The 25030-nt window shown below is 45.9% G+C and overlaps 1 protein-coding gene across 7 annotated transcripts in view; it reads right to left on the bottom strand.

The window, feature by feature from the left end:
• LINGO1 (leucine rich repeat and Ig domain containing 1) overlaps positions 1-25030 on the bottom strand; it is a 495185-nt gene that overhangs the window by 278726 nt on the left and 191429 nt on the right. For all 7 annotated transcript variants that reach the window (XM_050966998.1, XM_050966999.1, XM_050967000.1 and 4 more), the window contains one exon: positions 24873-24915. The gene's annotated coding sequence lies outside the window, so the exon portion shown is untranslated. The remainder of the gene's footprint in view (positions 1-24872; positions 24916-25030) is intronic.

Raw genomic sequence — 25030 nt, 5'->3', positions numbered from 1 at the left:
AGTGGCCTTGAAGAGGAGGACGCCGCTGAGTAAGGAGCAACTCGGGTCCAGCCACAGGAGCAGAGGGCAGAACAACGGATGGGACACCACCAGGAGGGGGTGCTCCACTGGAATCGAGCTAATTCCCAGAGTCACCAGCAGGAGGCACTGCGGGTGGTGAGTCCCAACCCGTTTACAGGAAGTATCATCCCTATTTTACAGATAGGGAATGGAGGCACAGACTAGGAGACTCGTCCAAGGTCTCACCTCACAGCAGAGTTAGGAAATGAACCCTGATTTCAGAAATCCTGATCTGGTGCTTCATCCACATGACAATCCTTCTCCCAGTGTATGTTGGGACAGGATGCTGGGAATTTAAGTTAGTTTAAGGTCTGCAAGTATCCAGTTTTAGTACACCTTTACCTTGATATAACACTGTCCTCAGGAGCCAAAAAATCTTACCGTATTATAGGTGAAACTGCATTATATTGAACCTGCTTTGATCTGCCAGAGCACGCAGCCCCATTTCCCCGGAGCACTGCTTTACTGCGTTATATCTGAATTTGTGTTATATTGGGGTAGAAGTGTATTTTAATGTGAAATCTGAGTATTATGTTACACTGTTAATATCATAACTTAATGTACAATATTATAGACTGTTAATTGATAGTGCTTGCCATTAAAAACTCCTTTGTTTTTAAAAGATGGTTCTGATTTGATGGGTCCATCCTGCACTGTGAAGGGCCATTAAAAGTGCTCATGAAATTTCATTAATGATGATGCAATGTCACAACACAAGTGTCACAAAGCCATGCTGCAATGTATTCTGGCATGTTCTAACACACAGATTGCTGGGAAGACAGAGGATAAAGGGACATGCTTAGGGAGTCCAGGCCACACAGCAGAGCAACAGCGCTATGCTGGGGGGAGAGAGGCAGGCAGCCAGGTGGCAGACTGGGCTTATTGCAGGGTACAATATGGTTAGCTTCCATGGTGATTAACAGTATTGTGCATGGATACAAACCATGACACTAGCTTGGCATGTGTCAGAGTGTGACACTTACAGAAGTGAGCTGGGATTCATGCTCTATTCCCACCTGCCTTCCCCCACAAATAAAATCTCAAGGAAAACGCGACTCCAAGTCTCTGTGGGTAGAGCTGGTTGGGAATTTTCCAAAGAAATGGTTTTTAAATGCAAAGTGCAGTTTCTGGGGGAAATTAATATTGCTGAATTTATTTGGTTTTTCAGTGGGAAAAATCTAAATGAAATATTTTGTATTGGGCTGAGTCAACCCAAAAACACTTTGCTTTGTTTGGCCAGATCACAACATTATTTGGTTTTGGGTCAGTTGGACACTGAACTGTCCCCATCCCCCGAGCTGCTGTGTTTCCTCATATTTGCATTCCCCTGTAAGGTCTGGGTTCCTTAGGAGGGCTACGTTTCCTATGATGCACCACAGTCTCCTCTTAGGTTGAATGATGGCACTGCATCATGGGAATCCTCCTACTAAGGTGCAGCGTAGGAGATGTAATCTGGCCTGGGAACCCAGACCATAAAGGACAATGGGGGTCTGAGTCATCATGGCAGCTCAGTTGGACACAGTCAAACCAAAATGAAACTGACATTTCTCAAAGAAAATTTTTCAAAACTTTCTATTCCATGAAAAATGTTGCTATTATGACTTTTCATCCCAAAACTGGGACAAAACCAAACGTCAAAACATCAGAATTTCTCATGAGATGGAAATTCCCCTTTTCAACCAGCTCCGTTTCAGAGGGTCTGGAGGGGAATCTCTGGATATCAAATAACATGCCCTGCAGATGGTCTCCATCTCTCATGCACACTCTTACAAGACTGACTGATACTGGCTTGTCCAAGGGAATGAGACTGCTGGGAAGAGGCTGTGATGCAGTGGGAATGGCAGAGAGAAGTTCTTATTGGTGAAAGGGAAAACAAAGGCATTGCAAATTAATTGCTACAAACACCCCAGTGTCTGGATCCAGCCCAAGATGGTGGAAATACCCTAAGATCAGCTAGCAAGATTTTTGATACCACTAAACATAAATGCTAGCCTTTGGTCTCATTCAACCTTGAATCCAAACTCCCAACCCTCACCGAAACCTAATCCAGACCCACATCTGAACATGGACCTCCTTGGCACATCTCTAGTTAATACATCTTATTCTTTACACCTTCAACTGCCCTCATGCAGACCCCATCCCACTGAGGGAAAGATACCCTTACTTCTCTTCAGCTTCAGGACCAAATGCGTGAGTCAGAGAGATGGGAGGTGGATAACAGAAAATGTCTGGTGTGCTGGATTTGAGTGTGCGTGTGAGAAGGGGTTGTGTGCAGTATGTGCAGGGCGGGGTGGGGGTTGTGTGTGAAGTGAAGGTTATGGAGTCCGTTGGCAATGGAACAGAGTACAGTACTCTGGAGCTGAGAGCATGTGTAAGTAGCACACAGCCTCTCTGTTAGCGGAGGGAAGCGGGGCTGCATGGCATGTGAGGGGATTTTACCGGCATGTGTGGGATGATAGGTGGTCTTTTAATTAAATGGGACCAAATAGCAAGACTTGGTCAGGACCAGGATTTGGCCTTGGTGAGGAGGCTCCTGAGGCCTGTTTCACCCATTCTATCTTGCCCAGGACAGGGGCAAGACACTGTGGGGGGAACAGCTACGTAAAGATTGGGCCTGGTTTCTGTTCACCTGGTGCTTTCCCCACTCAGGACAGAGATGTGGCATGGGCTATGCAATCTCCTTCATGTCCAGGAGCGGCGCCAGGGTTTTTGGCGCCCTAGGCGGGGGTCCTTCCGCGCTCCTGGCAATTCTGTGGCGGGGGGGGGTCCTTCCGCGCTCCTGGTCTTCAGGGCACTTCAGCGGCGGGTCCCAGAGCGAGTGAAGGACCCGCCGCAGAATTGCCGCCGCTGACGCAGAGCGCGGAAGGACCCCCCGCTGCTGAATTGCCGCCCTCCCAAATCCTGGTGTCCTAGGCGACCGCCTAGGTTGCCTAAATGGAAGTGCCGGCCCTGTTCATGTCTGTTCTATATATAAATCTGTGTCTCTCATTTCATCCAGGGTATTGCAATTCCACTAGCTCTTTAATCCCCATCATAAACCTGTCTCTTTCCTCGAAAGAGACCCAGGTTGATAACACTACATACCAGGACAATGGCTATTCCTCCAGCCTCTCTTCCTCCCGCCACTGTCAAATCCAGCAGCAGCACTGGGGCTCCCCAGTCTCCTTCAGAGAAACCATTTCCTCACAAAGACAGTCCAGGTGCTCTCACCTCAGCAAGGCAGAAATGACAGCACTGCTTAAGACGGGAATGGCCCAAGTGGAAGGTGAGAAAAGCCCTTAATTGCATTATCTACATTGCAAGAGCTGGTGAACGCCCCCAGGCCCCATATCACAGCCCAGTCAAGTGGCTACCATGCCTGGAACTTGCTACTGGACCTTCCGTTAAGCCTCTTTCCCTGCCTTCCCTTCATACCTATAGTGAGACGTTCCCAGGACGTGGGGAAGTTACAACAACAGCAGAGTGTAATGGCACAGTTCATGTAGGACCTTTCCCTGGCTCGAGAGAGATACCAAATTCCTTCTCTCAGGCTCCATAAGGGACCAGCTGTCCTTCCCACACAGTTAAGTGACGTCACTCGAGCTCCTCCCAGCCTGGCCCCAGAGGACAGGAGGACTGGGGAAGCAGTTCTCTAAATCCATCACTGTAAAACAACACAGCTGGGTCCCGTAGAATAGTCAGATAATAACCTAGTTCCCCTGCCTGGACCAAGAGCAATCTCATCTGCCTGTACAATAGCAAGGGACATCCTAGGAAGATAGCACTGGAGACTGGAAATCTGAGGACTAAAGGACATCTGCGAGGGTGATGCAAGTCTCCAACTATCTGAAGAGCAGAAGTCTTAAAGACGGCGGGAAGTTATTTAGGGAGGTGCTGTGCAAGGGAGGATGTAATACATAGATTCAGCAACTTTAAGGTCAGAAGGGACCATTATGATCATCTAGTCTGACCTCCTGCAGAATGCAGGCCACAGAATCTCACCCACCCACTCCTGTAACAAACCCCTAACCTATATCTGAGTTATTGAAGTCCTGAAATCGTGGTTTAAAGACTTCAAGGTGCAGAGAATCCTCCTGCAAGTGACCTGTGCCCCACGCTGCAGAGGAAGGCGACAAAGCCCCAAGGCCTCGGCCAATCTGCCCTGGAGGAAAATTCCTTCTCGCCACCATATATATTATTAGGATTAATTTTTTTTTTATGGTCAGTACAGTAGTGTGTACTAGAAATCTGAAAACTATACTAGAGCCAAATTCAGGTGATAGGAATTTTCCATTATTAAAATTCGAAGCTACTCACAGCAAGGTACACCTCTGCCCCGATATAACGCTGCAAATCCACGGGTATCCACTTTATATCCGCAGATGTAGCTATCCATGGACTATTTCTGCAGATAGCAGGTGGATGTGGATACAAATTTTGTATCCGCGCAGGGCTCTGATAGTAAGAGCTGGGTAGGCAGCTGTGAGGAACCATGGCACAGGTCCTCCACCTGTCCTGGGCAGGAGGTCTGGGGGGCAGGAGCACTGGGCGGGGGGCTGCTTGGGTCCCATGCTAGGGCAGGTGGAGGGTGTGCCGTGGCTCCACACAGCCTGGGCTTTGGGGAGAGCCCAGTGTGGGGAGCCTGGGTCTCTCCACCTACCCTGGGTGCAGGGTCTGGGGGGCAGGGACACTGGGCAAGGGGGCTGACATATTTGGCAGGGGGCTGGCGGCAGGGACACAGGTTGGGGGATGCTCAGGCTCCCCTGGGAGAGAGGCAGCTCTGAGCCACCGCCTGGCCACTGTAAGAGCCGGGCAGGGCAGCTTTGGGGAGCCACGGTGGACCTTCCACCTGCCCTGGATGGGGGGCCCAAGCAGCCCACAGGCAGCCCCACAGGTCTCTCCCCACCCCCAGCCAGGCCAGTGTGGAGCCTAGCTGGGGAGCCGTGGCGGCCCCTCCTCCTGCCCCTGGTGTGTGTGGGGGGGTATGAGATCAGCCCTCAGCCATGTCCCCACCCCCCAGGCTCCATGCCCAGCTGAGGACAGGTGGAGAGTCTGCAACTCAGCGCAGGCTCCCCACAGCTGCCTGTGGCTCTCCTCAATCGGGTTCCAGAGGGGGGATGCCACAGGCCAGCCCCCAGTGTACAGTCCTGCAAATCCACCAATATCTGCAGATAATTTTTGCGGCTCTCGGATCGGATGCAGATACACATTTGTGTATCCCTGCAGGGCTCTAGTAATGGGAAGAAATTAAGAAAGGAGAAGTTTAGGCTGAATACCAGGAAGCAGCTTCCCCAAAATGGGATTCATTAGGCTCCAGGGCAGCTGCCCAAGGGAAGAGCTACATACACCTCTATCTGGATATAACGCTGTCCTTGGGACCCAAAAAATCTTACTGCGTTATAAGTGAAACCATGTTATATTGAACTTGCTTTGATCCATCAGAACGCGCAGCCTTGCCCCCACGGAGCACTGCTTTACCACGTTATATCAACAGCTACATGAGCGGTGCCATTTGGGGTGGCCTGCGTTTCAATCCCAGTGCTATATATATAGATGTGGGTCTTTGATACACAGAGACATTTTTTACTATGACAGTCTGCAGTTTCCCCTTGCGGGGGGGAAAGGAGTTTAAATTTTAGTATAACCTTAAAAGGAGACTAGTAAGGCAGCTTCCCCTTAAATTTTTGAAGTGACAGTTTAACTCACTGTATATTACAGCTAGTGATGGACAAGCCTCAGAGAATTTAGAGTTTGGTTCAGAGAAGGAGCCACCTTAAAAGCAGCTGCTATACAGTCTTCTGAGTCAACCCCTCAGCCCCCCATGCACTGCCCAGGAGACCACAAGTGGGTGACAATATTTTGATTTCAAAAATGTCAAAATGTTTCATTTAGATTGAAAATGACAAAATGAAACTTGGACATTTCCAAAAATCGAGATTTTGGGGGTAGGGGGGAGATTACTGTTCCGAAAACCTTTCAATTGGTCGTCCTCTCTGGGATGAAACAAACATTGAAATTTCCCGTAGGACAGAAATTCTAAATTTCCCTCAACTCTATATTTACACAAAGGGCCTCAAATGGGCCTCTGGTTTTATCCACCCAGATAATTACAGGTTCTGTTGGGGTCATTTAGACCTCAAACTCTGATGTGCACGTGGAAATAGGCAGTTAAACATCAAAAATCACATTATTTGTGGCCACAATTACTTGCACCTAGAATAACACAAGCGGCAGATTAAGAGGTGGCTTCTAGCTGTCAGGCTTGCAATCTCTGTTATATTAGCAGGATGCCATGTTGCTACATACCCCAGTGTATGCATATCTACATGCAGCTGCAAAGAGATTATTTAAACAAATGAATTCCTAGAGTGCATGTCCTTATGGAAACTTAATTCTGAAGCCTAAAAGGCCCAAGAGCCGCAGCAGCAATCTCAGGAGATTGCAGCAAAGTGGCTGAAAATAGCTACAATTAGCTGGCTTTTCCCAAGCTCCAGCAGCTGGAGAGGCTCTGACAGACGTTTGAAAACACTCTCTCTGTGGGGTAAGCAGGCTGCTGGGCCCTCTGAAGAGATCAATCAGTGCTCTCACAGCATGCTGCACCTGTGCACACACTGCACGGCCTCTGCCATTTCCATTAGCCCTTAACACTGGAGGGCACTTACATGGCAAGGGAGAACACCTTGAGACGGACTCCAGCCACTTGACACCTCCACTAGAAACCGGCATCATCAATGTCCTCTCCTTCCTAGGGACATAATCTATGCTCAGCTCCACAGAACAGAAAGTGATGGGGAGGCTGAGACCTGGGCTGAGGCCTTACTGTCAGGAAAGACAGCAGGAGTTCATGCTCTGTTACCCAGGCAGGAAGAATTTGCACCTTGCCATGCTGCATCTATGGCCCCAGATTCTCCCCTCAATTGCGTTGGTGTAAGCCCATTGCTTTCAATGGCGTTTACGCTTGACTAATTCGAAGATGCATGACGCTGGGTGGTAAAAGCCGTGAGGAAGCCACTAAGCCGATTACCCTTCTTGGAACCAGGACGATTACCATAGGCACATGGAACGTGAGGACCATGTACGAGTCAGGAAAGACGGTGCAGGTTACACCAGAGTAGATGGAGAATCAGGCTCATGGTGCCCAGACATCAGGACTGCCAATGAAACCTCATGCCCAACTTACTTCACTGTTGTGAATGATGGAAACTTGAACTAAGTGATCTTTGGCTCCTGTTTAAGAAACATCAACCACCTCAGCTAAAGGGGGATTTGTTTGTGCTTCCCCATTTTAAAGCTTATATCATCTGTGGGCCTCCAGCCATGAAAAATGACAGTGGCATAACACGAACAGGTCTGGTGTTCCTTGCAGTGGGGAGCAATAGTGATACATGCATGCACATCTGTTACAGTACAGAGCATGAGAATGGAAGGGAAAACCTGCTTTATATTTGGATACCAGAATGGCAAAATTCAGCTTGTGAATTTTTTTAATAGTGGAAGAAAGAGAGCATTAGAGGGGAACCTTAAAGGCAGTTGAGGAGTGGAACTACAAGATAGCTGATGAGTGGGATTTACTTTTATGTACTGCCTTTTATTTGATAGCTTGATAGAGCTGAGATCTGGCTCTGCCTGTATTTGCAGGGAATTTCCATGCTGTATCAGTGCTCACAGGAGCTAAGCATGGACACAAAATCTCCTGCCCTCGTGTGTGCTTTGAAAAGATGGCACCCAAATAGAGTTTTTGCAGTCAGCCTCCTGTCTTGAGTTCAAATCTCAGAACTGCTCCCATGCTAGGACTGGAAAAACTACTTTGGACAGAATAAGGATTGATCTAAACTTCCACCTAAAGTGAAACCAAATTTCAAACACACCTCAGAGAGTTGGGGGGGAGGGGGGAAAAGAGCACAACTTTCTGTGCCTGCAATCACGCAAAGTAGCACCACTCATTATTCTCTGTGTGCATTGTAGCAATTGGTGTGGTTACTCAGACACAGTTACCTAATCATTTCCCATACAGGCAGTATCACGTGATTCAGACTCACTATTTTAAGCTTCACCATATAGCTTGGTCCTACTCAGTTGTAGTAGAAGGAGCACTTCTCCTAAATTTTCAGCATGAACAAGTCCATTATATTTCAGCAGAAGCATGTACATAAAGACACATGCCAGCAAGTATCAGTCTTACAACTGGGGCCGGTCAAACATTTTCCAGCTAAACAGTTTTGACAGAAAGCTGTGTGTTCACCTGAACAACATTTTTCATGGTATGTGGCCCCAGATCGATGTCATATCCCATGATGCACTGCAGTCATGTAACTGCCATGTTCCCCTAGTAAAGAGATGAGACTGTGATGCATCTTGGGAGATGTAGTCCAGCCAGGAAGCCCCAGACCACAGGGGAGAATAGGAATATGAGGCACCCAAATGATAACTCCCATGAGGAACCACAGAGGCCTCTCAGAATCAAAATGCTTCAGATTTTGGTTTTTTATCTATTTTTTCTTTCATTTGCACTGAAGTTTTCTGCAGAAAAAAAATAAAAAAAAATAAAAAAAACTTCAACCAGCTCTGATCCTGACATACTATTAAAAAAATTAAATAGAACACAACAAGAGGCCTTACATGGGACTTACCCTAGGAGGTTGTACACCAGCAGACACTGGTGTCCATTAATATTCTACCCTTGTGTGGCAGCTGTGACAATGACTCTACTGGAAGTATCAGAGGGTAGCCGTGTTAGTCTGGATCTGTAAAAGCAGCAAAGAATCCTGTGGCACCTTATAGACTAACAGACGTTTTGGAGCATGAGCTTTCATGGATGAATACCCACTTCCTCAGATACTGGAAGTAGTGCTCTCTGCAACAGAGACCTGCATTTTAGAATGTGGCTTGGTCTACAATTGAGTATTTGCACTATCCTACATTATTGCAGGCTGCATCATAGCTTGTGGCACAGAAAGGTTAATGAGGGGCTCCGAAGTACCTCCACCCGGTGTGGAAGGCACATGGGAATGCAAGGAGGAGCTATCAGCTAGTTCGCCTGAAGTTCCAGGAGAGACCTTAATGAAAATTAATTTGTTGGTCCCAGCGTCTCCCTCAAGTAGTCAACTACAGTTCCCAGGACTCCACAGAATACAGAGACTTCGTCTCCCAACATCAATTGCTTTCTCTTGGGCACTGTGAAATATAACTAGTCCACTATTTAAACAGACACATTGCAAGAGAAGATGATGGTGCAGTGTATGGATTAAAAGCAATTTATGAAGGTTGCTTCTAACCCACATACGTGCCTCCATGGACTCTAACATTTCATCCCTTTCCTCTCTGTTGAAAAAGATTTCTGAGCCAGGGCACCATTTGGATTAGTAAACCCTTGAGAAATGCCCCGGGCAGGAAGATTATTGGTGGGGGCATTTAATGGGTCTAGTTTGAAGAATGTTGTGTCTAGGGCTCCCATTTACATTAACATACATCAAGCTAGCCCTGTTTCTCTGAATGGTAAATATAGTCAAGAGCCTTTTATCCCAAAGGACTTTAAAAATGACACTTTATCTATTAGAATCACTTTACCCACCACAGCAATGAAGCCACAGAATAGCGCATGGTGGCTGTTGCCTAGCACGCAGCAGCACTACACAGCACTAGGGTCAGGAAGTGAAGAGGACACTATATTCAGCTGAGACTGCATGAGGAAAATGCATACTCCTAGGTAGAATGCAATAATCTAGATTAGAATTGGACTAGAACCCTGGAAGTCAGACCTTTACTTCTCCCTTCCTCAGTTATAACTAGAACGGGGTTCTCAAACTGGGGGTCGGGATCCCTCAGGGGGTCATGAGGTTATTGCATGGGGGGTTGTGAGCTGTCAGTCGCAACCTATCCTAGACCCTGCTTGCTTCCAGCATTTACAATGGTGTTAAATATATTAAAAAGTGAAAATTTATAAGGGACGTTGCACTCAGAGGCTTGCTGCATGAAAGGGGTCACCAGTAAAAAAGTTTGAGACCCACTGAACTAGAACCTGTCAAAAATTAAAGCCTCTTTTCACAGAGATTCCAAATTGTTTTCGCTTCCAAATGTTCAAAATGGACCCTTTGTGGTTTTTCTAGAATTTTGAGCTTTTCCCCAAAACATGTTCAAAACGTTTTTCAATTTATCAAAATCAATTTGCTGTGCTGCTTGAGAGTAAACAAGATTTTGGTAGCCATATGTAGATAAAGTTCAATTAAAAAAAACAAGTTAAATAAGGTTTGGGTTTTTTTTTTTAATTAAAGAACTTACCTTTTATTTTGAAAAACAAAAGAATCAACTGTTTTGTATGAAATGCTTCATTTTGTAAAAAGCCCATTTTTTGATGAAAAATCTCTACCCTCTGAAAGTTTTTGACTAGATGTAGGTGTTACACACACTCATTCTGTCATACCAGACATTAGGTTGCAAACTCCCAAGTAAGGACTGTTCTGCAGAGCACCAAGCACAATTCTGGGTGCGGACAAAACACATCAAGTACAAATAAATCTTGAAAAAGTGCCATGGGTTCTTTGGTGACTCAGACCTTTAGACTTTAAGGCCAGATAGTACCATTGTGATCATCTAGTCTGACTTCCTGCACATTGCAGGCCACAGAAGCTCACCCATCCTCTCCTGTAATAGGCCCATAACCTCTGGCTGAGTTAGTAAAGTCCTCAAGTCTTAATTTAAAGACGTCCAGTCACAGCATATCCACCATTTATTCTAGTTCATACCAGCAAGTGACCCATACCCTACCCTGCAGAGGATAACAGACACACTGGTGATTTTTTCTTATCTGACCTGGGGAAAAATTCCTACTCAATCCCAAATATGGTGACCAGTTAGAACCTGAGCATATGGGCAAGACCCACCAGCCAGACACCTGGGAAAGAATTCTCTGTAGTAACTCAGAGCCCTCCCTATCTAATGTCCCACCTCCGGGCATTGGAGATATTTACTAAAAGCAGTCTCAGATGTGCCATATGGCATTGTGGGCAACCTTATCATGCCATCTCCTCCAGAAACTCATCAAGCTCAGTCTTGAAGCCAGTTAGGTTTTTGGCTCCTATTGCTCCCCTTGGATGGCTGTTCCAGAATTTCACTCCTGATGATTAAAAACCTTCCTCTAATTTCAAGCTTAAACTTATTGATGGCTAGTGACAAACTGCCAGAACCTCAGTTTTCCATCTCCTCCAAGAGATGACGCCTCCAGCGGCACACTTCCTCTTAGAACCATGCTGAGGCAATGGTTGAGAGAAATGCCACATACTGAACCACACACCACAGCACTTTGGGTTTCCCATTACTTTGCATCCTACAGCAAATGCCCTCTTGCAGCTCTCACAGTTTGGTATAAACTCTCACCAGAAATCATGCTAGCTCTTGCATGATGCAGAGAGAGTTAAGCCATCTCCCCACTGTAGGTGGAATTTGTGTAAGCTCCCAAGTATATGGTTTTAGATCCTTCCAGATTTAGTTGGCATGAGTCCCTGGACAGGAAATGACAGAGTGGGAAGAAGGTTCCATTAGATCAGTTGGTCCAAAGCTGCAGTCTGCGACCAGCAGCGATCCAGAGGACTTGTTGGCGATTTGTGGAGAACAGGTCAACATAGGCATCTGACAGTAGTCTTCGTAGCGGAGTATGCACATGTGACTAACTGTGACAGAAGGTGAACACCAGTATTCTGAATAACTGCACTTGGAAAACACATGTAGGGTGATGTTATACACAGACACACACACGAGTTGGGAATGGGACACAGTTAAGATGACTCTTCCAAAACTATCCTGGCAATCAAGCAAACAAGATGCACAATGTTAAGTGACTAGGGCTGAGCACAAACACAGTTACTCGGTGGCTGACAGTGACTGTACTGAATGAGGACAGAAAGTGCAAGGCCAGTAAGTAAAATGAGTTTACTTGGTAGGTAAGTGTCCTGCCTTATATGGAGCTATATTTAACAAAACACAGCAATGAAACAGTGTTCTGCAAAACCCCAGTCCAGGGACCTGGGCATAATGCAGATAATAAGACTGACAAAGGCAGGCAGCGGTACCCTGTGCACATAGCATTGTACAAATACATAAGATTAATGACCAGGGTGAAAAGTTGATAGTTGGGTGACAAAATGGAGGCCAACGTATTCAATCCATACACTGAACATAGGGTGACCAGACAGCAAGTGTGAAAAATCAGGACAGGGCCTGGGGGGTAACAAGCACCTATATAACACAAATATTGGTACTGTCCCTATAAAATTGAGACATCTGGTCACCCTAATTGGACAATATACATAAAACAGTATTGTGTGGTATGTCATAGGTAAAATACTCCTTTGGGCAGAGCCCTGGCAGAGACAATTAAATGAGCCAGTCAAGGATCTGGTCGTAACCTTTACCATCAGGACCATGCATGTATGTGCACACATGATCAATGATGCAAGCTGTGACACGTGAAAATTGCTGTCTAGCAGTTTTTACATGCAAAGAAGTCTGGCTTGCTCACACACACACACACACACACACACCTTGTCCTCGCTCAGGAAGCATTTTACAATCTGCACATACCCAAATATAATGCCTTAGCCTGTTCAAGAGAGAGCTAGAAAAGATTCCAAGCGGCTTAACATTCATCAAGCTTCTATCTCCTGCTCTCATTTGCAAACATTCCCATTCCACAATCTATGCTCCCCCTGAGATAATCAAGCCCCAGTGATTTCCTCAGAAACGCCTCCTATTCATAAACTTGGGCAATCCAATAGAAAACAATGATCATATGACTTGGTCACCACACAGTTACTTGAACCAATTAGTTTGTGACAAAATGATTCACTGAACAATTAGTAACAATGAACAAATCTGAGAAAATCATGGCTCCTTGGTGGAGAGACCAAAGAGGAAAAGGTGTGGTGTATTAAAAACTTGTGTTAAAATTACAAGCTATCACTTTAAATGTGAGGGGTTTCCTGGTTCTGCTTGCACACTAGGGGGCTCTGTAGCAAAGTGTGCAATCAGGCTCTTTCAGCAGTCAGTCTGCAAAGAACAAGCCTAACACAGCAAGGTGGGTTGAGTTGTTTCTCTCTGCCTTTGTGAACAGCCTGTTTTCTCTCTCAGTTTTTGATATTTTTGTGCTAAGGTTCTGGATTTCAAGAAATAATGTTATGCTGAAACCTTCCAGATGAGTAAGTTTATGTTTTATCTAACTTCTGTTTGTAGGCTATGAAAAGAACAAAAGGACTAAATTAGTCGAACAAATTATTTGTAGAGCCCTGGAAATCTGCAGATATCCACTTTATATCCACAGGCTATGTTTGCAGATTGGATGCGGATAAAAAAAATCTTGTATCCGCGCAAGGCTCTAATGATTTGCAGTTTGTCCAGCTCTACTTAACATCCTGAGACTCAAACCCTTTCACTGGTAAGAGACCTGACAGCGGAGCTCTCTCAAACCACTTTTTAAAAAATTTAAATGTATGTATTTATTTTAGGGGACCACAGGGCCCAGATTCACAGAGGTATTTAGGCACTTAACTTCCACTGAAATCAATGGGACTTAAACACCTAACTATCTTTCAGGATGTGGGCCTACGTGTATGACTGACATTTCAATGACCGCGTTCTAAGGCAGCCGGTGCTAAGAATGGGCTGCCAGCCCTCAGAAGAATCCAAACCTTTGAGAGGATCTGGTTAATATCAGTTACAGTCTTGTTAGCTAGTGACTCAGACCTCTAGGAGACAGAGATTAGATCTCTTGAAATTCACACACATCAGACATTTGTACTCCCTGGCCAACCACTATGCTGGTCTGAATTGCTTCATCAGCAGATTCATCAGCACAAATTATTTTGATCAAACAGAGAAGCTTCTTGACAGCAATCCTAGATCCTCCTGTCACAGAGAGACATCAACAAGAAATAAGCTAAAGCAATTGTTCCTGTGAGCATACACTCCCAAGCAAAGAATCTGGCATGAGGAATTTAAATCACATGGGAAACATAAGGAGACCCATCCAACTAGATCTGTGTTAAAAAGGAGGGAAACGGTTGGCATTGAACGAGCTAGATTTTTAGAACAGATAACTTGACCCTATAAGCTAAGCACAAGCCTTGGTGCACCTCTAGGAGCAACCAAAGAAACTGTGAGCTCAAATTTCTAGTATCCTAGATCTTCAGCTGGTAAAGCTCCCGTGAGTCAATGGAGCTGCTGTGAAACTACACAAGCTGAGGATCTGGTCATAAGGGTTTAATTATCTAGCATCTCAGAGCCTTGCAAGTATGCTGAAGACTATATTGGATAATAAGCACATCTTCAGCTAATGGCATCCCAGCTAAGGGGCAAGGTTATGATACATCAGTCTAGCTAGACAGCGCCAGGTTACACCATTAGCAGATATGCATATTTTTGAAAGTCTTAGAATCCTTGTCACTACAGCTATTTTTCTCATTAGCCCATTATACACCTCACAGTAGTTAATTCAGCAAGTGCCATAGATAGTTCTGCCTGCATGATATTCCTTGCAGAGAAAATACTTTTCAGACTCACACCCTTAGGGGGCAGTTTGCTGCACAGCAGTGAAGTGCAGGATTCATCAGGATGGATTTCATGGTAAGTACAACTAGAACTGCATACAAACATCTCAGCTAACCCTGAAAGCCGCCCCTGTTGGCCCAGGCTTTTCTGGGCAATGGGATGAGTAGTAGAAGAAGTACGGTTGGTTTTGGACCCTTATGCTGGAAGCAGCAGTGAAGACCGTATTAATAGCTGGGAAGGTTTTATTGTGGGAAGCGTCTATTTTTAAATGCCTGGGATGCGCTAATCCTCGAGATAGGAACAACCTGAAGTACCTTTATATACATAGACCCATCTGCCACATCAAGAGACCACAATCATGGTTTTCAGGCATTATATTTCATTGACATGCACCAGGGCCCATGAATTCCAATCCTCAGGTTTAAGCAAGAGGTTCCCAGCATGCCTAGTTGCTCCATGTTGCAAACCATGGCAAGACACAAAAGATCCTTCCAGCCCACTTGCAAGAGGAAACTCCCATTCCAAAGTGTTTAACTCTCAAGGCCCTGCCTTAAGTCAGTTTTTCTATGTCTTTTGCTGTGGCTTGCTCTACTAAGCATGCCCAGACCCAGAGGGTGGCTGAAGTAGTGTTAAACCTTGGAGTGGTTCTGCATTCAGCCTTGTGATAAATTAGCCAGAGATTCAGGCATTTCATGCAGCTGCCTTTCCCTCTGCCAGCATGACAATGTGATTAATTTGCAGTGTAGATTAAGCTCATTTATCACAGCCATGTGACTGCCATGTAGCCTGAAGAAAAAGAGAGTGAGGGAAAGGGGCAGAGAGGAAGCAAGAGAAGAAAAAAAGGCAGGAGCCACCTAGGGAGAAGAAAGCCAAATTCAGGGCATCTCCCAATAATACTGTTTGCGACAGTAGACTGTGGGTAACTATGCTGAGGAAAAGAACCCAGTGTGGGAGGGGAGCTTTATCTCTGCTAACACACATGGTGGGACTTGTAAGAGCTGTGAAATGGGAGGATTGTAAGAGGATTTGGGAGATAGAAGCAGTGAGCCAATTACCATACTTGGGGAAAGAGAAGAACATGAAAAGATGATGGAGGAACCTGTGACTCTCCCCATCACTTCCTTCTTCATTGTCTTTTCTACCCTCTCCCTTCCTTGCCTCTCTCCTGTTCCTCTTTCTTGGAGAATGTTCTACCATTTTTTCCATGCCCCCTTGAATATACGCATATGCACACACGCAGGTTCTTCTCACCCTGGCTGGAGGCAGCTTTCGAGTACTCCGAGTTTTCAAGCATCCTGGCTCCACAGTTAACTCCTTGCTGCTACTATGCATGAGATTTCCCTTGAACCACTTCCAGTACCTGAAGGACTTCAAACTGCTTCCAATTCATTTATGCAGCAGCTTGCCAACAAGCTAATGCCAGCTCATGAGGAGGAGCCAGATTTTGCTCTTATACCATGTGCTACTCTGCTGAAGTCAATGGAGCGGCAGAAGGTGCAAATCAGGGCAGGATTTGGCCCTGAGTGTTTAGGGAGATTATGGACTCAGTGAATCTGAGATTTAAGACCTCTGAAGGGCCACATGCCAGCTACTGCAGGCACATTACAAAACTTCTGTTATACCACTGTGTCTGCCCTGGAGGAATCTCCAGGGAGGGTAGCTATACCTGCTCAATGTTCATTCAAAACTGGGCTTCCTAGTGCACCTCAGTCCTGAGGTGGAGACCATCCACTCACAGACTGTGTTCCCTCACAAACTGGTGAATCTCCACGTGGCTTCACTGGCGCAGATCCCAACCTAATGGCGCTGTGAGGGCTGCAGTGTTTAGCTCTTTGGAATCTTGAAGCAAGCCAGCTTCCACATCTGCAGCCTCGGCCCTTTGCAGAGTTGGGAGTCAGACCCAGATCCCCGGGTCTCCAGAGTTCGGTGATCTTGAGATCTGGTTTTTTTGAGTCCCATTTCTATTTCCAAGTTGTGTCACTGTTACACCAGACACCAAAGGTTAGACTCATTTGTCACTGAGGTCTGCAGCTATTGGGAGCCTTCTAAGCCTTAGCCAAGTACCAATAAAAAAGCTCCCAGTTTCATTGAGGACCATCCCTTGTGCTGAATGTCAGCAATACACTAAAAACCTCTCAGAGTCTTGATCCAACATGCTGTGGGTCTCATGTATTGCCTGGAATGGTTTTTTCAGGACCTGTCTTTATTTTGGTTGTTCTCAAATCTGTGGCGAGGCACCAAAGGGAAGTGGGAGGGGAATGTCCCTTTATTGGAGATTATGTTATCAGTGTTGCTAGGTCAACAGGTCTAGCAACCAGTTTTGGATTGACACTAAGGAGAACAAAAAGTCCCCATCAGGTTCACCTGTGGTAGCTAGATTAATGGGAAAGACACACTGAGCTACAGTAGTAGTCTCTTGATCAAGCACAAGGATGCTGGAGTCCTAATTTCTTTCCCAAGTCTAGAGTGAGAGAAGTTCTGGAGAGGCCTTTGCCCAGTCAGTAGATGTGAAAGATCAAAATAGGCAGAAGGATGGCAGGAGATGTTGTACCATGGCTCTTTTATTCTGTAACTTTACTGCAAGACATCACATGACATGCCATCTCTGAGATACCCATCTGCATGGTTTCCTTTCCTTTCATAGTCCTGAGCTAGCCTCACTCTTGTCTTCTTAACATCTCCCTTCCCTCTTTCTTCATAGCAGCTTCTCTCTCCTGTGTTCCCATTCATAGGTTCCAAGGCCAGAAGGGGCCATTGCGATCATCTAGTCTCACCTCCTATATAGCACAGGCCAGAGAACTTATCCAAAATAATTCCTAGAACAGATCTCTCAGAAAAAAATCCCATCTTGATTTAAAAATTGTCAGTGATGGAGAATCCACCACAACCTTTAGTAAGTTGTTCTAGTGGCTAATTATGCTCATTGTTAAAAATGTATGGTTTATTTCTGCTCTGAATTTGTCTAGCTTCAATTTCCAGCGGCTGGGTTGTGTTGTACCTTTCCGTGCTAGACTGAAGAGTCCATTTTTAAATATTGCATCTGATGAAGTGGGTATTCACCCACGAAAGCTTATGCTCCAATACTTCTGTTAGTGTATAAGGTGCCATGGGACTCCTTGTCCCATTATTAAATATTTGTTCCCCATGTAGGTTCTTATAGACTGTAATCAAGTTATCCCTTAAGCAGGAGCGGCACCAGACTTTCTGGCACCCTAGGCAGAATTCAGGGGGCAGCATTTTATGCGCTCCCCACGGGGCACGTGGGAGCTTCCGGTTCCACTCCCATCACGCCGCTGAAGAAGGACCCTCCGCCGAAATGCCGCAGGCAACAGCGGCAGTCATTGAGCTGCTCAATTGCCTGCCACTGTTTTCCGCAGCACATTGGCAGAAGGTCCTTCTTTGGCGGCGCAACAGGAGTGGAACCGGAAGCTCCCGTGCACCCCATGGGGAATGCACAAAATGCTGCCCCCTGAATCCTGGCGCCCTAGGCGACTGCCTAGGGTCACCTAATGAAAGCAGTGGCCCTGCCCTTAATATTCTCTTTGTTAAACTAAATAGCTTGAGCTCCTTGAGTCTGTCACTATAAGGCAAGTTTTCCAATCCTTTAATCATTCTCAGGGCTCTTCTCTGAACCTACTTCAATTTATCAACATCCCTCGAATGGACAAGACACCAGAACTGGACACAGTATTCCAGCAGCTGTCACACCAGTGCCAAGTACAGATGTAAAAATATCCTCTCTACTCCTACTTGAGATTCCCTGGTTTATGTGTTATGACAAAGTTCCTCCTCTATCTTGGTGGGTCCTGTGCTTATTGGCAGATTTGTTCGGCTCAGAGATTCACCATGTGGGTCAGGGAATAGCTCAGAGACCTTCCCCTCTGGTAGAAGCCACAGTCCAGGTCAATTCCTCCTGTGTCTGATCAGGAGTTGGGAGGTTTGGGGCCCACCCTCTACTCCGGGTTCCAGCCCAGGGCCTTGTGGACTGCAGCTGTCTAGAGTGCCTCCTGGAACAGCTGCGCAACAGTTACAACTCCCTGGGCTACTTCCCCATGGCCTCCTCCCAACACCTTCTTTATCCTCACCACAGGACCTTTCTCCTGAGGTCTGATAATGCTTGTACTCTTCAATCCTCCAGCAATACGCCTTCCCACTCCTAGCGCCTCTTGCTCTCAGCAACTCACATGCATGCTACAAACTGAAGTGTGGTCCTTTTTAAACTCAGGTTCCCTGATTAGCCAGCCTGTCCTAATTGATTCTAGCAGTTTCTTCTCAATTGGCTCCAGGCGTCCTAATTAGCCTGCCTGCCTTAATTGGTTCGAGCAAGTTCCTGCTTGTTCTGGAACTGCCCCTGTTACCTTACCCAGGGAAAAGGGATCTACTTAATCTGGGACTAATATATCTGCATTCTAACACTCTCCTGTAGCCATCTGGCCTGACCCTGTCATAGTATCCATGGATTGCATTAGCCATTTCTACACAGTCTTTTAACAGGAGCTCATAGCCATCTGGGTATCCACCATGATGCCCAAATCTTTATCAGAGTTCCCTCTTCCTGCAAGTATGGCCTGCATTCTTTGTTTCTAGATGTAGAGATTTACATTTAGCCATATTAGAATGCATATTGTTTGCTTGTGTTCAGTTTACCAAGCAATCCAGATTGCTCTGTGATAGTGACCTGCCCTCTTCATTATTAGCCACTCACACACATCTGTAGGCTTTATCAGTGATGATGTTATGTTTTCTTCCAGGTCATTAATGACAATGTTAAATAGCATAGCATCAAGAACCAATCCCTGCAGGGCCCCACAGACACACACCCATTTGATCCTGATTCCTCATTTACAATTACATTTGGAGACCTATCAGTTAGCCAGATTTTAATCCATTTAATGTGTGCCAGCATTGCCAATTAACAGGAGGATGGAAAATAAAATAGCCCCAACCCTTCATTTTATCTGCCTCTACCTGTGCCTTTGGTGTTTAACTTCCACTCATCCACTTCTGAATTTGGTCCTCTGTGTTGTGTGGTCTGTAGGACATACATCCATGCTTTTCCCTGAGGCGTAAATAAGGGTGGGGCCTTCCCTCCCCAATCTCATCACGAGCATGCCACCGTCTCTGCTGAACATGAACTGGCTAGTACCCGCAAGGCAGTCAGCCTCCTAAATGAATTCGATCAGAGGGAGGTGAGAAAGTTCCCACTGAAACACCAAGTCACGTTGGGGACAGTAAATTGGATTGAAAGTGGCGATGTGCCGTGACTGCCAATGTTGGGAGCAAGCTGTAAATATGTTTTGAGCCTCTTGATTGTTTCAGTGTGATGAAAGAACATCATTTTCCGGGTCTGCTCACACTCATTCCAAAAGGGGTGGGACTGTGCTACAAGGAAGCAAATGAGTGTGGGGAAGACACTCCAAACTAACTTCGCTGGAGCCTTCAGAACACTATGGTCGACTCTCAGGGGAGGAGATATCATTGCATTGTCAGCATCTTATTCAGATGCGCTCTGAGATCATCGCTATTTTAAAATCTGGATACAGTCAGAACTAAAATAGACATTACGTTGCCATGTGGGATCAGAAACAGCTACGCACCCAGGTATCATAGACGTCTTCAGATATAGAGGGCCCAATTCAGACCTCAGTTATGCAAGAGCAGATCTGAGGTAACTAGAGAAGTCAGTGGGTTTACTCCAGATTTATCCAGAGAGCTGAATCTGGGCCATGGCCTTATTTTGATGGTTACAGTGTCAATGGTATCTTGTTAACAAAGGTAATGTTCTCACCATATGACCTTCTTTTCAACACTCTTGCCCCTGCCCCTTTCCAGACTAAACATTTTAGGCTGTACGCTAGGTTTGAAGATGTTGTATTCAGCTTCACAGCAGAAACAACCTGATCACAAAGGAAAAGGAAAAAGGCCTCCCTTGAAACAGACAGAGATATTAGACAGCATATCCTGCTACCCCCTAAAAATAAATTCTAATGAAATATTTTATTTAAGCTCAGTTCCCTTCTCCCATCATTAGGTGCCTTTTCTTCACCAGCCAATGGCATCTTATTTAGTAGTTTGCTGGTCTGATGTCACTGTATAAACATTATTTTCCTTGAAAAGAGTGCTAATAATGTCCCATAGGGAAAGACACAGGTATCAGTCTGTACCAAGTTCCTCTTCTATGTAGGGGGAAGCTAAGGCAACAGAGCTAACCTATTGAAGCTGCTTTAGCAAACAGCTTATCTGCCACAGGATTTATCCTGGTCAAGAACAACTCGATTGAGGTCAAAGGGACTAGGAGCTGCTGGTGCTCAGCAACTATGGAAGAGACAGGACATTTATTTAGGTACCTTGATTTGGACACATACCTGCTGAAAATGGGGTCTTAAGGGAGTTAGCCAAGGACACAGTGAGTCATTGGCAAGGCCAGGAAGAGAACCCAGGAGTCCTGATTCCCAGTCCCCTGCCTTACCCACTCTTTCATTAGGCAGTACTTTGTGATATATATTTTTAAGGGATGACAATCGAAGAGCAACAAGCTGGGCACTTTAGCTAACAAACCTATCATCTGCCTCTAACAGGCTTTCCGAATAAAGCAGACTCAGTGGCAGATTAAAACTGGATCCTCTTAAACACAGAGATCCAAGGCCCTACCGCAGCAGGTGGCTCTCGCATGCAGAGGATGGTGCCAACAGCCTCTAGCTGAGCCAGTTCCAGCTGCTGGCTGCAGAATCCCCCCCTCTCCTCCTGCTCCCCCCTGCCCCCAGCCTGGAGCCCTCCTCTCTCACTCTGGGATGGATCCCTCCATCTTCAGCCCAGACAGACTGCAGGCCCTGCCACTCTTCGACACATTCCCCGCCCTGCCTGTCTGCAACGCAGCACAGCTTCTTCACCGGCTATCAGCATTTATGAAGCACCGATAGCCAGTGCTGGATTAACCCATCACTGGGCCCTAGGGAAACACACACTTTGCGGGAGGAGGGGCCCTTTCTCCACTTGGCTTTGTTGGGAATGGCAAAGTGAATCTCAGGTGTGCGAGGATTAGCTCCCCTTCCTCATCCCCGGAGGCAGATTCGCTTACTGGAGTGGGTGGCATTGTGACCTGGCACGCCCGGGGTTGCAATGCTGCTCAAATCTGGCCCAGCTACCCCTCCATCATGAGTGGGCAGAGACTGAGTCATGACGCAGGGGCAGCCGGTCCACGTCGCAACACCACTCACATAGGAGAGTGAAATTCTCTCTGTTTGCGCATCGGTTAAATAAAATGCAAAGTTTGGGGCTCTCCCCCATGAATTTGGGCCCCAGACACGTGCCTACTTTGCCTGTGCTAATCCAGCCCCGCTGAGAGCTGGTCTGCTGCTGCAGAAGTCTGTCCTGACATACTTACAGGCCAGCTAAACTGGGAGATGGGGGAGTGTTTAAATCTTCGTTGCTTCTGTCTGCTGAGCTCACAGCACATGCCAAGGGCTCCTTGCATCCCCCCACAAGCTCCCTGTGTGCCACTCCTGCCCACCCCCCTCTATTGAAGGAATTCCCTGCAAACCCCCATAGCCTTCATCATGCCAGGGTCTCTGTGTTTCTCCCATTCCCTCCCCTTGCCAGAGTCTCCCCATTCCCCCACATACTATGGGGCTCTGCATACCCCCCTTCCCATACTACGGTTCCCCCACAAGGAACTCAGTGTATCCAATTTTCCCATCCTCCCATATCAGTTCCCTCCATTTCCCCTCTATGCTAGGGGCTGTACACACTACCCTCACCCCTATAATTATTAATTTTTTTGTCCGGGAGATGAATCATTCAAGATGTTAACGTGTTAACCTTTACTAGGAGCGTGGGCAGAGATGAACTAGGGATTTGGTTATGCTGGAAAGCATTCATGGGTGCCATCAGCCAGTTGTTTGATCTATAGATAATTGCACCGGTGCTTGAAGCTGAGGTGGTGCTTAGCAGCTGGAAGGACTCCACGTGTCCCTGTGTCTCCTGTTTTCACCCTTTCAGTTTTCTGATTTCCCCTCAAATCTATAGGATTCTGGCTGCTGATGCCTAGAAAATTCCCTGACAATTTGAAATGGATCTGAGGTGCTGATCAAAAGTTATTGCATTAGAGACAGAGCAATGCCATCTAGTTGAGTGTAAGGCCCTCACCAGCTTGGCCAGTCAGAGATGGGCGACATCGGTTTTACTGGAGTGGGTTAGCCTTTGCGGGCTTCACACCATAATACTGATGGGGCACACTGGTGGGTGAGCCAGCATGCCAGCACATCAGGGCAGAGACAACAAGAGGACTTGCAAGGAGGCCACTTAATCCATGCAAAGCAGTAGACCAGGAAAGCCCTGCCATCCCTTCCCATGTTGAGCGATAGGACACAGAATGGAGTGAGACTGGAAGGGAAGAGGTAGCTTGAAGTGAGGGGTGTGAGATGTTGGGGTGCTGGAATGTTTTGGTTGATGTGGGCCCCACTTCGTCCGAGTTCAGCCCAGCAGAGATCATCTTTTGTCAGCGTTTACATATACACACTACTGCAGGACCATCATGTAAGATACAGTGTGAATACGCACTCAGTCTTCTAGGATTCCTTTCAGTGTTGAATAGAGGTTTGGGAAATATTACATATGAACAGGCCAGTGGTCCATTACTCTAGTTGTCAGCTAGGTGATCACAGGCAAGAAATTTCCCACAAATATTCCTCTGAATTTCCTAAACGTATTCACTTTGCTCACATGCAAACCATAACTTTCAGGACAGGAGGTGACTTTGACATGCACCTTCTCACATACAGGCCCCACACCAGAAGTGCACATCTTTCCTGTTGCTAGTTTTAAAAGAACAGAAATGTGCTTTAATAGCGCTTTCCCTCATCTTTTCCTTTCTCTACAGGGAGGTCATTCCCATATGTAAACATCCTCTTTCTGCTCTGCGCTATCATTAGGTTTAGTTACTCTGCAAAGTAAATAACTCTCTATGTTAGCCAGAACTCCTCATTACAGTCTATGCTATTAATAAAACCAATGTTGATACTTAAAATATACTATAAGAACTTCTGTGGATTAAAAATGTACCTAGATTTCATTTGCCTGCCTTCCAGTAGTTTCTAAATATCAACTAACTTTGGACATTTGGTATTAGAAACTCTGCCATTCATAGAAATTGGAGCATTTCCCATAACATTTCTGTGTTTTTAAAAAACTCAGATGCTTTTCCTTTTTTAAATAAAGTGATTTTTCATTTTGAAAGTTGAGCTAAGTCCCTCTCTGGCTGAAATCGACAAGTTCTACAATTGATAGGAAAGTGGCCAGGTTTAATACACTTCATGTGTAATTTGCTACTGCACTTTGTATAACAAATGGAAAACAAATACAGGGACTAGGTAGCTGTGGAACAGCATCTGTAAGGGAAGATTTGAAATAAGCTGTCTCTGGAAAGGTTACAGATGACAACATCAACTCGTCCAACACAGGTAAAGCCGGGCTCCTGCTTCTTTGACTTTTCACATTTTCTTACAGACCCAAAATGCTCCGTTTGTTTTTTATCTAAACCTTGCTCCTTTGCAAGGTCCTGAGGGCAACTGCTGCTCTATGCTTACATAACACTTTGCCTTCTGATCTTTGAAAAGGTCCTCCCAAGCCTAGCCCTTAGGGACATCCTTACTGCTATGATGATTTAGAGGCATCCCGGCTTTTATTTAAATCATTGTGTCAATTACTGAATTGAAGTTTCCAGTTTCCATCCATCAAAACGTATCTAGGCAGAACGGAAGATGCCCGCACAGTTCCCCTTTGAAGATTACACAGACATGCAATAATAGTGGTAAAAGCCCAGTTTTCTATGGCACAGAAATTGTTCTACCTACATGGGTGCACACTTCTGTGCTCGTTTTAAATGCCATGGGGGAGGAATCCTTGGCACAGGTGTGAGTCAAGAACAGCCTTAACAAAGTCAGTGGCCGTACTGGCACAGAACTCCTGCACATAAGGGGAAGATCAGACCCTCAATATTTTTCTATATTGGTTCAAAAAATCCTAGAACTAACAGTTGTCAATTTCTGAACCCGACCGTCGAGATACAATGAATCAGAGTGAATATCCCATCACTAGCCTATAATCACTGGGGCTGTGTTGTGCCAAACAGAACACTTATTGGGCCTCATCCTGTACTCAGCGCACTGGTGTGAATCTGCTCACTAATGTTACTGCAGTGTAGGAAAGTGAACAAACACACAACACAGTGCTAAATAACAAACAGATGCTTCAACACTAGCTGGTAATTTGACCAAAGGAAACCACACAGCACTTACCAGTGAAGAAATCCTGCCAGGACCTTTTGCTGCAACTAAAGACCTGCAAAAGAACAGAGAGATGAGGTTCAGCAGGCAGATCATTCACAGCAAGAAGCATTGGAGGGCTGAGGGTTTATAGTGGATCACAAATTAGATAACAGTCAACACCATGATGC

Source organism: Gopherus flavomarginatus, chromosome 9 (genome assembly GCF_025201925.1).
Source record: "Gopherus flavomarginatus isolate rGopFla2 chromosome 9, rGopFla2.mat.asm, whole genome shotgun sequence".
Classification (NCBI taxonomy): Eukaryota; Metazoa; Chordata; order Testudines; family Testudinidae; genus Gopherus; species Gopherus flavomarginatus.
Note: the sequence above shows the minus strand (reverse complement) of the source record. Positions and strands in the feature narration are given on the sequence as shown.